General features: G+C 38.0%; 1 protein-coding gene across 1 annotated transcript in view; it reads left to right on the top strand.

The window, feature by feature from the left end:
* The first annotated feature begins 289 nt into the window (after nt 1-289).
* The window catches only part of LOC115163291 (stAR-related lipid transfer protein 13), a 107,719-nt gene continuing 102,008 nt past the window's right edge, over nt 290-6,000 (top strand). The window contains exon 1 of the mRNA XM_029715048.1: nt 290-657. The gene's annotated coding sequence lies outside the window, so the exon portion shown is untranslated. The remainder of the gene's footprint in view (nt 658-6,000) is intronic.

Genomic DNA, 6,000 nt, shown 5'->3' with positions numbered 1-6,000 from the left:
ACACAAAACACACTCTGAGTCCAGTGACAATACAGCCATGAGGTCACTCTGTCTTCACATCCGAACATGTTGTGTTAGCTGGAATCACATATTACCTTGCTCTCTTACGGTGCCAAATACCGAATACTGCTCCACTCCCTTACTCCCTCTCTCACTCCCACTTCATCTTTCTCCCTCCTACAGTATCTCTTCTCTCCTCCCCTTTCCACCTCCCACACAAATACACACACTCACTCTCACACTCCATGCCCTTACGCATATTCTGAATGGCTTAGTCAGAGCGCTAGCAGCATGCCTAGAGGTAGCCAGGGCTAACCTCCACTAGCCCCTGAGGGAGGACAGATAGAGGGATAGTTGAGATGACAGTGTTGCCCTGCAGAGGAAGACCTGCTTGACATGCTGACTGGAAACACAGTGGCTGCACTTCTGACAAGAGACTCTTCTACTCTCTCACTTTTCTCTCTTCTCTCTCTCTTTTACTCTCGCTCCTCTGTCTCTTCTGAGAGAATCTCCTAGTCCCTCACTCTTTCTCCTGCTCTCTCTTGTGTATTAAGAGAACTTTGGTTCCACTAGGACTCTGTCTCTCTCCAGTGTTTTGTTGCGATGATCTCAGTTTGTCTGTTTAGACAACAAACATGACTATTCTCCACCTAACAGGTAAGACTACTTGCGTATCAAATGGCACCCTATTCCCTATATAGTGCACAACTTTTGACCAATCCCTATCGGCCCGGGTCAAAGGTAGTGCACTATAAAGGGAAGAGGGTTCCATTCTCTGTCTGTTTGTTTTCTGTTTTCATAGCACTTTGAGACAGTTTTTTAAATATATATTTTTTTATTATTATTATTTATTGAAGATAGATTGTAGCTTCCATCAATGTAATTGTTTGCATCACTTCCAATCCCCCATATATCTTTTTGCAAATATATATATATGAATATATATACATACATACATACATACATACATACATACATACATAAATGTATTTGGCTAAGGTTTATGTAAACTTCCGACTTCAACTGTATATATATATATATACAGTTATATATATATATATATGTTATATATATATATATATATATATATATATATATATATAACCTTAGCCAAATACATTTAAACTCAGTTTTTCACAATTCCTGACATTTAATCCTAGTAAAAATTCCCTGTCTTAGGTCAGTTAGGATCACCACTTTATTTTAAGAATGTGAAATGTCAGAATAATAGTAGAGAGAATTATTTATTTCAGCTTTAATTTCTTTCATCACATTCCCAGTGGGTCAGAAGTTTACATACACTCAATTAGTATTTGGTAACACTGCCTTTAAATGGTTTAACTTGGGTCAAAATGTTTTGGGTAGCCTTCCACAAGCTCCCTACAATAAGTTGGGTGAATTTTGGCCCATTCCTCCTGACAGAGCTGATGTAACTGAGTCACGTTTGTAGGCCTCCTTGCTCGCACACACTTTTCAGTTCTGCCCGCAAATGTTCTATAGGATTGAGGTCAGGGCTTTGTGATGGCCACTCCAATACCTTGACTTTGTTGTCCGTAAGCCATTTTGCCACAACTTTGGAAGTATGCTTGGGGTCAATGGCCATTTGGAAGACCCGTTTGCGACCAAGCTTTAATTTTCTGTCTGATGTCTTGAGATGTTGCTTCAATATATCCACATAATTTACCACCCTCATGATGCCATCTATTTTGTGAAGTGCACCAGTCCCTCCTGCAGCAAAGCACTCCACAACATGATGCTGCCACCCCTGTGCTTCACGGTTTAATAAATAGATATGCCGATAGTGGACAACCTTGTTTTACTCCTCTTAACAGTTTAAAAATTTCTAAGAAGTAGACATTATTTATTATTTTACACCTAGGGTTACTATACATGACTTTAACCCATTTAATAAGATATCCTCCAAAATTGAAATGTTCCAGGCATTTATATATAAACTCCAGTCGCACTTTATCAAAAGCCTTTTCAAACTCAGCTATGAATAGCAGGCCTGGTTTCCCAGTTTTTCATAGTGTTCTATTGTTTTCAGTACTTGTGTTATATTATCTCCAATGTATCGTCCATGTGAAAAACCTGACTCATTAGAAATAATAATATCCGACAATACCTTTTTAATTCTATGTACTATACATTTTTTTGTTTAGTTTTTGCATCACACACTGAAGTGTAAGGGGCCTCCAATTCTTTTAATGGACTGGATCTTTATATTTACCACTTGTATCCTGTTTCAGTAATAACAAAATCAGACCTTCTTGTTGAGTGTACGATAATCTACCATTTACATAGGAGTGGTTAAAACATGCTAATAATGGTCCTCTGAGTATACTCCAAAAAAGTTTGGTATACCTCAACTGATATGCCTTCCAGCCCTTGGAGGTTTCACAGACTTAAAGGCTTTAAATGCATCAACAAGTTCCTCTTCTGTAATTTCACCTTCACATGAGTCTTTCTTTACAGCTGTTCATTTTACATTATTAATAGAAAAAAATCCATACAATTAGCTTCGGTTAGAGAAGCAAAAACAAAAACATATGCTTAAAGTACTTTGCTTCCTCTTTCAAAATATAATTTGGTGAATCATGGGTGACTCCGTCATTTGTAACAAGTTTCAGTAAATTATTTTTGGTAGTATTTCTATGTTGAAGATTAAAAAATAATTTTGTGAATTTTTCCCAATATTCCATACAGTTTGCTTTACTTTTATAATATATTATGCTTGATCTTTCTTGAATGAGTTCCTCCATTTCTTTTTGTATTTCCTCTAATTTAATCGGGTACAGATTTTATTGCTATCCATCTGTTCTGTTAGACCTTCTATTTCCTTTGATAATATGGACTCTTTTGACCTAAATTGCTTTTGTTTTAGAGCTGAGTACTGCATTTCATGGCCTCTAAAGGCACATTTAAAAGTGTCCCATACAATAAGGGGATCTGTTGTACCTATGTTATGTCGGAAGAATTCACAGCAGGAAGAATTATAAATTCCTCTGTCCTAGATAAAAACAAGTTATCATCCAATAGGATATGATTAAATTTCCAATATACTCGCCAACGTGGAAATTCAGTAAGAGTAATGTATATGCTAATTATCTGATGGTCCAACCACATTCTGTCCCCTATCAACACTTTTAAACTTTTGGTGCCAACGAGAATGACATAAGAAAGTAGTCAAGACGACTAGCTTGATTGAGCCTCCGCCATGTATATCTCACTAGGTCAGGATATTTAAGCCTCCATATATCCACTAGTTCCAATACATCCATGACATTTGAGGGTGATCGTTTGTAATGTGATTTCCTTTATGGTTCATAGAGATTTCCTTTACGGTCCATATTTAAAACAGTATTATAATCTCCCACCATAATAATAGAGTCTTGTATTGTATTGTTTGTAGGGTTGATAATTTATAATAAATGTTTTCAAAGAAATGTGGATCATCATTATTTGGTCCGTAAAGGTTAATGAGCCATATCTGTTTATGGCCCAATAACATATTTAAAATCATCCATCTACCTTGAGTATCTGTTAGGACAATTTGCGCATTCGGATCAAAATTACTGTTAATTAATATCATCACCCCTTTTGAGTTTCTTTGCCCATGGGAGAAGTATATTTCACCCCCAGGCCTTTTTCCACACAACTTCATCTAAAATTGTTGAATGAGTTTCCGGTAAACAATAAATATTACATTCCTTCTCTTTAAGCCCGGTAAATATTGTTTGTCTTTTCTTATTATCTGCTAAGCCATTACAATTATAACTGTCTATACTTATTTCACCAACTACCATAATGAGATACAAGTTTCAAATATATTTATCATAATATATGTTTGTAAATTTACCATTAAAAAGTATCTTAGTGATTGAGTGTCCATATAGCTGTACCATAATATTTGCATTTCCACTAAGTAACTATCATGTTTCAGGTAAGACCCAGATGCAGACAGTGTTGAAGTAACAAAAGTTTACTACTAGTACAGGGGCAGGCAAAATGACAGGTCAAGCGCAGGCAGAGGTCAGTAGTCCAGATAGGGGACACAAGGTACAGAACAGCAGGCAGGCTCAGGGTATGCAGAATGGTCAAAACCCGGGAAAACTAAAACAGACAGGAGCAAGGGGGAAAACGCTGGTAGGTTTCACGAAACAAAACGAACTGGCAACAGACAAACAGAGAACACAGGTATAAATACACTGGGGATAATGGGGAAGATTGGCAACACCTGGAGGGGGCTGGAGACAAGCACAAAGACAGGTGAAACAGATCAGGGTGTGACAGTAACCCTCCAATTGTTCTCCACTATTCCACCCGCTAAAGCCCCTCCCGAACCCAAGTTGGGTTGTCATTCCAGTGACCGGCAGGCCACCCCCGTCCCCCCGGATCCCTAGGCCCCCCAAAAGGCCAGGACCCATCCTTTGAAAAGAGCACATGGTGCCACCCACAGAACAGAAGTAGATCAACTGCTAAAAACATTTCCAATGCTCTCACCTCAATTTGCTTTATATATAGCTATAAAACGATATATATTCCAAAATCTTGTGTATCTTAATTTCCATAATTAACAATTAATATGCTTAATAATATCGACAGTTCATGCCCTTTGAGACCGTTTCCCTCTCTGACTTCCAGGTCTGTCTGATTTGTTAGTCCTGGTGTCCTCACCGTGGGTTAGTATGAGCTGTAGAGGTAAAATGTTGTAGGTTTCTTAAATCCAGGAAAATAGTTCAGATACAATGAAACAATAGATTTAATTCCTCAGCTGTGGGATCTGTTTCACAGAATAAAAACATGTAGAGACTAGGGTTGAATATTTCCTTGAGAATCAACCAATTTTTCTTCCTGAGAAAATTGCAAGAAATTACTGGGCTTCCCGGTATTCCCGTTCAAATCGGAAGTGCTATTTAAAAGCATATAATACCAGCGAAAAAAAATCTGACATGATTATACCATACATGGCTAAATATAGACTACACATGAATTTAACGATTTCTTGATTTTATAACTCAAAGTTCTCTCAGTCACCACACTATTTTGTTGATGATGCCTAGCTTTAATGTAGGCCTATGAAGCACTGTTGGCCGACTGGTAAAATATTATGCTATTACAGTATAGTTATAACTAGGCTACATTCATTTTAGCCTACCTTTGACTGAAATATGCATCTTGGTCATTTTCTCTCCCTTGCACATGGTTATCGGGGAAATCTGGGAATGTTTTGGCTGTTTATGATAACTCGCTTATCTCATTGTGGTGATTTTGTTAGAGTGAACATATCTGATTCTCCGCTAATCAAACAGATAAGCTCTAGCGGAGATTCAACACCATGGATAGCCATGCGGTTGATCATTGCCCACGAATCTAAACCGGCCGTGCATTATGTGCCTTTCAAACGTAGAATATATTTGACATAAAAGCTAACATTTTCTAATTGCATTCATTATCATTCGTTAGCCTAAAAATCTAATATTTCTAGCAATTTCTAGTCAATGGTCAAGGTCTTGTTTTAAAATGTTTGTCACAGAATAAAATTAATCGTGAGACCTCTGGCTACACAAACTTGGACTATATAATGAAACTAAATAGAGATTATTCTTTTCCATTATCATGAACTGAACACTTCCCTCTGCAACTGGATCCTGCACTTCCTGACAGGCTACACCCAGGTAGTGAGGGTAGGCAACAACACACTTTCATGGCTGTGCACGACTCCAACATCATCAATAATACGATTGTTGACAACATGACGGTGGTAGGCTTGATCACCGACGACAATGAGACAGCTTATAGGGAGGAGGTCAGTGAACTGGTAGTGTGGTGCCAGGACAACAACCTTTCCCTCAACGTCAGCAAGACAAAGGAGCTGATCATGAATTACAGTAAACAGGAGGGTCGAGCATGCCTCCTTCCACATAAACGGGCATGTGGAACTGTTTGAGAGCTTCAAGTTCCTCGGTATTCACATCACTAAGGAATTAACATGGTCCA

Source organism: Salmo trutta, chromosome 26 (assembly GCF_901001165.1).
Source record: "Salmo trutta chromosome 26, fSalTru1.1, whole genome shotgun sequence".
Taxonomy (NCBI): Eukaryota; Metazoa; Chordata; class Actinopteri; order Salmoniformes; family Salmonidae; genus Salmo; species Salmo trutta.
The sequence above is the reverse complement of the archived record's forward strand: the minus strand, read 5'-3'. Positions and strand labels throughout refer to the sequence as shown.